This window comes from Marmota marmota, unplaced genomic scaffold (assembly GCF_001458135.2).
Source record: "Marmota marmota marmota unplaced genomic scaffold, marMar, whole genome shotgun sequence".
NCBI lineage: Eukaryota > Metazoa > Chordata > Mammalia > Rodentia > Sciuridae > Marmota > Marmota marmota.
Window position 1 is genome coordinate 8,069,605 of NW_025999900.1, and position 9,309 is coordinate 8,078,913.

Sequence of the window (9,309 nt, forward strand, 5' to 3'; positions counted from 1 at the left end):
AAGAAATTTTTTTTTTTTTTTTTTTTGTATATTTTGTCCAGAGTTTACTTCTGGTCTATCAGGGGCTTCTGAGGACATAGCATAAGAAGAGCTCCAGGAACATTTTATTAAGCTCTCCATGTTACTAGGGACACCAGGATCAATTAGCATTGCCAAAGATTCTTACCTACTAACATTTTCTGACTTTAGTCCTGTGACTCCACACTCAAATTTCCTCTTTGATTAACAATTTAGTATGGTGTGTGCGTTTGTCACAATTACTGAACCAATATTGCTGCTTTATTATTATTACCTAAGTTCATGCTTTCTTCAGATTTCCTTACATTTTACCTAATGTCCTTCTTCTGCTCCAGGATATTAAGGATATACAGCACTGCACTCTATGTATATCTAAAAAGAAAAACAATAGCAATGAAAAAAGATAACATCACATTAGTCATCAGGTTTCCTGAGCTTCCTGTGGTTGTGGAAGTTGCTCAGGCTTTCCTTGTTCTTGGTGACTTTGACAGCTTTGAAGAACACTGACTGGTCTAGCATTTTGTAGAACATTCACTTGGGATTTGATTGATATTTAGCTCATGATTAGACTAGTGTTATTTGCTTTTCGTCAGAAAGCCAGAGGCAAAATGTCATTCTCATCAAATCACGTGAAGACTACATACTGTCAGCATGACCTCACTTTGACCACTGACTGAGGAAGCATTTGTCAAGAGTCTGCGTTATCAAGTTACTCTTTTCCCCCTTCTTTTCCATAAAATCCCCAGAAAGGAGTCCCCCCCATTGTCTCTTGATCCATATTATCTTTGCTCCTGAATCCTATTATCTCCATTGGAATAAGGGAGCCCATCTCAACTGTAACCTTTCATTATATCCATCTACAGCAAACAGTCACGGCAGAGTTTACAAGCATACCCATATCCATTCACTAATGTTTTTCTCATGCCTTAGAGAAGGGAGTGTCCTCTGAGATTTCTTAGGTGATATAAGGAGATGATGGCAATCCATAAATGATGAACTTACATGAAGATCTATCTCCTTAAGCTTTTGAATTCTTCAAAATTTTTGTCAAAGACAGGTGTAGTGACACAAACCTGCCAACTACTCAGGAAGCCGATGCAGGAGGATCACAAGTTCTAGGCTGGTTTGGGTAACTTAGTGAAAACCCGTCTCAAAATAAAAAGTAAAAAGATCTGAGGATGTAACTCAGTGGTAGAGCAACAAGGGGTGTAATCCCCAGTACAGCAAGAGAAAAAAGGAAAAAAAGAGGACTGGGGATGTAACTCAGTGGTAGAGAGAAGCCTAGCATGCATAAGGCCAGGGTTTAAAAAAAAGATCAAAAAGTTCTTGCATTCCAACTGCCCACTATTAGGACAGGGATGTAGCTCAGTGGTAGAGCCCATGCTGAGCATGTGCAAGGTTCCTACTTTCAACTCCAGCTACAAAATGAAAAAGGAATCTGCAGGAATGTAGGAAGGCTAAAACAGAGTAGCAGAGAAGCATCCGTCCTGGCTGGATTTTGAAAATCCAGGAATAATGTTGCAGCAAGCCTGTATTTAAAAGGATATGGTAAGGCTCCACTTCATCACTATATGTTTTGCACAGACTTATACTCTTTCCCTATTTTCTGCTATAGATATACAAATACATTTTCTTAAAGACTTAAAAAAAAATGAAAAAGGAAAAGAATGAAAGTAAGCAACCCACTATTGAAACAAAGTTTCAGTCAAACAATGTTAGAACCATTTCCAGCTGCATAAACACATTAAGTTCAGAATTTGGAGTTCTTTCTGGGGACACACACCTATAATACCAGCTACTCAAGAATTTGAGGCAGAAGGATTGCAAATTTTTTTTAAACAGAATATGAGTTTTTAAAATATTTCTTTTAGTTGTACACAGTACCTTTGTTTATTTTATTTTATTTATTTTATGTGGTGCTGAGGATCGAACCCAGAGCCTCACATGCACTGGGCAAGTGCTGTACCGCTGAGCCACAACCCCAGGCCCAGAAGGATTGCAAATTTGAGGCTAGCCACACCATTTAGTGAGAACAAGACAAAAAAAAAAAAAAAAGGAAAAAGTTAAATTCAGAATTTGTAAGCACATGTATATCAACAATTCAACCAAATTCAGTGTTAATTTTTGTCTTCTATGTCCTTCTCAAATGGGGATGGCTTTGTCTTCCAGGGTACCTTTGTACAAGTCTGGAGACATTTCTGGTTGACAGAACTTGAATGGGAAGATGCTGCTGGATCTAGTGGAGACAGTTCAAACGTGATGATAAATATCCTAGAACATACAGGATAGCCTTCCCAATGGTTTTCCTGCCCTGTGTGTTGAGAAATTCTGATCTACAGGTAACAGTGGCTTGTTGGAGGGAAACATTAGGAAAATGGACATCCTTCACATAATGCCACTACAGTGGCTTACGCAAAGGAAGGAGAGTTGCTTCCTCTGCCATTGGAAGTTTAGAGAGATTTGGGCATTATGGAATCTTAACTTTTTTCAAGTCACTAATATTCTAAGTTTCAGTGTCATACTGTTCCCAGCAGTGTCCTGTCTTAGATTTGGTAAGGCTGTCAAATCAACTTACGTTGCCATTCTGAAACCTGAACAATTAAATTTTATGTTTGATTTTAGTCTGCAGGGATAGGAAATAAAGGATTTTTTAAAGGGTTACATGGAAGTTTTTGTTTGTTGGTTTGTTGGTTTGTGGCAGGGTCTCACTGGGTTACTAGGCTGGGCTCCAGCTTTCGATCCTTCTGGCTCCAGAGTACTGGGATTACAGGCATGTGCCACCACAATCAGCAACCGTGGAAGTTTTTGTTCACTGACTGCGACTTGAACTGCATGCTTCAAGACCTGAACTTTTAATTTCTTCCAGTTCTTCAGTGCTTTCAAAGGAAGCCAACCTTTGTTTGGCTTCCAACCTACATTTGTTGTAGACAGCATTACTATCAAACAGTTGACCTATTCAAATATGGCTCCAAAGCACTTGCATAAGTACTTCAGTGCAATCGACTAAAGGTGATGCCTCCACCCCAACTACATTCTCCTTCTTACTAATGGATTGCTCAGCATTGCATTTGTGGCTTTTCTTAGTTTTTGTTTTATTTTTGTGGTGCTGGGGATTGAACCCAAGGACTCACATGTGCTAGGTAAACGCTTACCACAGTGCTGCATCTTAAGCCCTGCATTTAAGTTTAAGAAAATGCCTAAATCATGCCAGGCATGGTGATATGTGCCTGTAATCCAAGTGACTTGGGAGGCTGAAACAGGAGGATCACAAGTTTGAGTACAGCTTCAGCAACTTAGTGAGACCCTGTCTCAAAATAAGAAATAAAAAAAGAATGGGATGTAGCTTATTTGGTAGAGCACCCCTGAGTATGAACAAATCAATTTAAAATGCAGTATCTGAATGTCTGTTTCCCAGAACCACTCCTGGAACCATTTTCTGTATTAATCAGGATTTAATGGGGAGTGGGGAATAACACAGGCAGAAACTATAATAGTTGTATATATATTTTTTAAGTTCATCTTTTATTGTGGTAAAAGTACACATAAGATGAAATGTACCATTTTAACCATTTTTTAATGTACAGTTCAGTGGTATTAAATGCATTCACAATGTTGTGTAATCATCACCACGATCTATCTTCATAACTTTTTGCATATTGCAAAACTGAAACTCTATACCTATTAGCACTAACTCCTCACTCCTCTCTTCCCCAAGTGCCTAGAAACCACCATTCTACTTTCAGTCTCTATGATTCTGATTGTTTTAACTGCCTCCTATAAGTAGAGTGATACTATATTTGTCTTTTTGTAACTGGCTGATTCACTTAGTATAATGCCTTCAAATTTCATCCATTATAACATATGTCAGATTTTTTTTTCTTTTTTAAGGCTGAATAATATGTCATTTTGCTTATCCATTCATATATTAATAGACACTTGGATTACTTTAATGTTTTAGCTATTATGAAGAATGATGCTATATATATGGATGTACAAAACCCAGCTTTCAATTCTGTTGGTTATATACCCAGAAATGGAATTGCTGGATCATATGATAATTCTTTTTTTTTTTTTTTTTTTTTTTAACTTTTTGAAGAAGTACCTTACCATTGCAGATATCTTAACTGAGAAAACTAATATAAAGTGTTGCTGGAGGGCTAGGATTGTGGCTCAGTGGTAGAGTGCTTGCCTAGCATGTGTGAGGCACTGGGTTTGATTCTCAGCACCACATATAAATAAGTAAAAATAAAGGTCCATTTACAACTATATAAAATAAATAAATAAATAAAGGTGCATTGACTAGATAGATAGATAGATAGATAGATAGATAGATAGTGTTGCTGGAGATATTACATGTATTGGAGAACTAAAAATGGAAACTAAACAAAGAGGTGGTAACTGTAAGAAGTAGATGGGGGCTGGGCATGGTGGTACATGCCTGTAATGCCTTCAACTCAGGAAGTTTAAGCAGGAGGATCACAAGTTCAAGGCTAGCTGAGACAATTTAGCAAGATCCTGTCCCAAAATAAAATTTAAAACAGGATTGGGGACATAACTTAGAGGTAGAACACTCCTGGGTTAAATCTCTACTAGCATTATTAAAAAAAAAAAAAATAGGTGAGGAAGGGAAGAGAAAAAAATAACATTGAGATTATTGGGACCAAACACTTTAAAAAAAGGAGCCCTATGGGCTGGGTTTGTAGTTCAGTGGTAGTGCATCTACAACTTAAAAAAAAAAAAAAAAAATGAGTCAGGGCGGGGGCCTGGCTGGTGCCAGTGTCTCTGAGGGAATGTAATGAGGTTTGTTCTGAGAGTGTGGAGAGAAATCCAGAGCTGTTGGCTTGAAGAGCTGTTGCCTGGGCGACACTAAAAGAAACAGGAAGCAAACAGGAAGGAGCAAGTCCCTTCTCCTTTCTTTCTGCCTCTGATCTCCCACGACTAGCAGAACCTAACAGAGAGCCAGGTTGGCAAAGGGAAATCTTGGATTGCAGAGTTCCAGTTTCAGCTCCACAGAACAGCCTGTAGAAGGGTGGGTGTGAGGCTGAGGAACATTTCTTCATAATCAGCACGGTTAGATGATCACTGATCATCGTTCAGATTATGTACAAAAGAATGAAGGAAAGGGGCTAGGGTTGTGGCTCAGTGGCAGAATGCTTGCCTAGCACATGTGAGAAACTGGGTTCCATCCTCAGTACCACATAAAAATAAATAAAACAAAGGTATTGTGCCATCTACAACTAAATATATATATATAAAGGATGAAGGAGAGACAGCAAAGTAAGATATTTCATGAGCTTCTAGCTTTAGTAACTAAAGGAATAGTGGAGAGAGAGCTACAATATATATGGAGGGGGGTGTTGGGAGGAACTAGTTATAGCATGTTAGATCTGCTGAGATTGATAAATTTAGTTAGAGAAGCCCAGAGTCTAATATAGTACAATTGCACTACAATTGTGGTCTCTTGACTGGCCAGTCTGAAAAATTTTTTTTAATTTGTTTTAGTTGTTGATGGACATTATTTTATTCATTTATTTATATGTGGTGCTGAGAATCAAACCCAGTGCCTCATACATGTGAGGCAAGTGATCTACCACTGAGCCATAACCCCAGCCCCTAGTCTGTAATTTTTTTAAAATTTTTGATTTAAAAAAGGGTATGCATGAACTCTTGTGCATGTTTTAGATTTCTGCCACTGTGACTAAATAAAAAGATGATCAACTTATTAGGAAGAAGGATTTATTTTTTCTTACAGTGGTTTCAGAGGTTTCAATCCATGGTCACTTGGCCCTGTTGCCTTTGGGCCTATAATGAGGCAGTACATCACAGTTGGAGTACAGGCCAGAAGAAGCCTGTTCACCACAGTTTAGCCAGGAAGTAGAGAGAGAGAGGGAGGAAGGGAAGGCATAGGGCCCCAATATCCCCTTTGAGGGCATGTCACAAATGACTTAACTTCCCTCTACTAGGCCTCACCTAAAGGTTCCACCATCTTCTGATAGCACTGAGCTGTGGACCAAGTCTTCAACAAGTGGGCCTTTGAGAGACATTCCTGATCCAGATATATACATATACTTATATAATTCATATATTTATTTTAAAACATAAATAGATATAATTTTATATTCATAAAATTTTTCATTTTAATCCTTTTTTAATTGTGGGGAAAATACCCATAATATAAAACTTCCAATTTTCACCACTTCAAATCTGCAGTTCAGTGACATTAAGTACATTCATGCTTTTGTACCACAATCACCACCATCTCTATGACTTTTTTTCATCATCCTAACTGAAACTCTATATACCTATTAAATACTAATTCCCCATTCTTTCCATTCTCAGCCCCTGGTAACCACTATTCTACTTTCAGGATCTCTGAATTTCACTATCCTAGACACCTCCTATAAGTAGAAACACAATATTTATTTTTTTTGTGTCTGGCTTATTTCAATTAGTGTAATGTTTTCCAGCTTCATTCATATTATAGCATGTGTCAAAATTACATTCCTTTTTTAAAAAAAATTATCACGGGCTATCTTTTTTAAAAAAAAAACATTTTTAGTTGTAGATGGACACATACCTTTATTTTATTTATTTATTTTTATGTGGTGCTGAGGATCAAACACAGTGCCTCACACATGCTCTGCCACTGAGTTACAACCCCAGCCCCTTTACATTTCGAGACTTATTGTTATATATGGACTATGTTTTGTGCAATTTGTTTTTATCAGTCCTCAACAGGATAAAAGCTTGTGCCAGTATCTAAAGCAATTATGTCACTAAGCAACCACGTTTAGTGCCCTCAATATTTTGGGGGAAGATTTGCTCTTTCTAGAACTTTAAGCAGCACTGTAGAGGAGGTATTTAGAGATACAGCTTTGAGCTAGAGACTTGGGAGTTATAAAAGAAAACAAATTTCAAACCTGGACCAAAATGAATTTTTTTTGCATGATGTGACAGTTTTCTTCTAGGTTAGAATTTCTGATAAAATTCATACACAAATTTCTAGTAAACTAAGGGGATTGAGACTTCTAAGAAATCAATCGTTCATTAACTTATCTTTACCAAATATTCTTTTCTTTTTTGTATCTAATCTAACTATGATTTTCTAACCAATCTCTTTTCCCTAAACATATCTCAATCAAAAGTGAATATTTGAACTGAACTTATGAAAGGAATAAAAATCATGAATCTCATGCAGATACGAAGTGAATATGGGTCAAAGATTTTTTACTTAATGCCCTAATTAATGAGGAAATGCTATTACAACCAGTGCAAAGGAAAATCCAATGACCAGACTAATATATAAATCTATTAGAAATTCTGAAATCAATTTTCTTTTCTGTTTTAATTTTATTTTTTTTAATCAAGTTTCTTGGTAGATGCAAAGCTGGCTCATTCCACATTTGGAGAGAGAAGTCAATAGAAACTCCCCAAACAGAATTTATTTGCATTAACCTAATACTTGTGTTACTATCAATTTCCTACAAGTTAGCTTCTATTTCTTCAAAGTTGTTAGACAGCTCAAAGACAATAAAAGACATAAACTTCATTGAATCTGATAAACCGAAGGGTAGACTCAAAAGAGTGCACAATTTTTCACTTCCATATATATGTGTGTGTGTGTGTGTGTATTTATATTTATATAAGTGTGTGTGTGTGTGTGTATGTTCTTATTTTTTTGGGGGGGGGCAGTCCTGGGGATTGAATCAAGGGGCACACTGAGCTACATCCCAGCCCTTTCTATTTTTTTTTTTTTAATTTTGAAACAGTGTCATGCTAAGTTGCTGAGGCTGACCTTGAACTTGTGATCCTCCTGTCTCAGCTTCCCCATTTGCTGGTTTACAGGTATACACTACTATACCTGTCAGCAGTTCCCAATAATCTTTTGGTCTGTTTAAAAGTTGTTCACACTTTCAATTACATCCTTCTATATACCTCATCCCTTGCTGCAAGGTGGCAATGAATTTTTTTATGTTTTTATTTTATTAAAGGACAATAAAAGCCAAATTACAGCCAACTGTTAAAGCGCGCTCTCTCTCTCTCCCTCCCTCTCTCTTTTTTCCTTTTAATACTGAAGTACAACAAAAATCAGTTCTGGGGTTTTTGTCTGAACAAATGATTATAGTCTTTCCCAAAGCAGGCTCCACAGCCACATAAGCCACTGAATGGAGACAGTCTTTCCTATTTGTTGCTTACAATTCCTAAGCAGTCAATATTTAGTATTTTATTTCTGGGTAAGAGAAAAAACATTTTGGTCCATTAATGCACCTACTAGCTCCTGGAGAACATTAACAAACTCTACTATTATGGAGACATGAGTGTCATTAATATCTTAAATGATGAACTTCTTCCCCAGGGCATTGGACTCATCCAAGTACAGTAGAAACTGCTTCACAGCAGGATCACATTCTATAAGCACTCCTTTCAAGACGTTGACCATTTTTTTTCCAGTCAGAAGGTGCTGATGACCTCAGTAATCCACACGTTCCCCAGCAGACCTCCGCCCACAGATCCAGCAGAGCCTCGGTGTTGCCCACAAATTGCAGCAATGATTTTTTGATTCAGGCTCAGGTTCATAACAAAATAAAATATTTTTAAAGATTTTTTTTTTCTTTAACAATTGGCTTCTGACATTAGTTGATGATTTAGGGGAGTCAGGCAGGAGTTTTAAAAGTAAATGATTTTCACTGAATTCTGATTTTCAGTAGGACTCTCTCCTTAACTTGACAAGGTATCCTCTACCCTCTTTAGGAAATCAGTCCTGATTCTTCAGAGGGCAGCAGGTGTTATTTATTTATTTTGGTACCAGGGATTGAACTCAGGGGTGCTTAACCACTGAGCCACATAAAAGGCCTCTCTTACTTTTTATTTTTGAGACAGTGAGGCACTAAGTTGCTTAGGGCCTCACTAAGTTTCTGAGGCTGGTCTTAAACTTTTAATTCTCCCGCCTCAGCCTCCTGAGTTGCTGGGATTACAGGGGTGCACCACCTTACCTAACTTGCGCTTGCTCTTGTCCACTTTGATAATAAATTTGCTAAATTAGTTCCCATTATCCTCTTGCCCTCTAGCTTCCAAAATGTTAGTGATTTGATTTCCTTTTTTGTTCTCTGAGTCTGATTATATCAACAGAAAATACCCCAACCATCTATGACAATAGAACTCTGGCCTACAATCTCTGTAACAATTGGCCAACAGGGTCATGATTTGGTCGATGAGTCAGCTTCCCAATATTGTGTTCCCTACCCCTACTTGCAGGTCAGGACCAACCAGAGAAAACTAAATCAATCATAT

General features: G+C 37.4%; 1 pseudogene; it reads right to left on the bottom strand.

The window, feature by feature from the left end:
• Positions 1-8,242: 8,242 nt before the first annotated feature.
• On the bottom strand, positions 8,243-8,534 carry LOC107145131 (annotated as a pseudogene).
• Between the last annotated feature and the right edge of the window lie 775 nt (positions 8,535-9,309).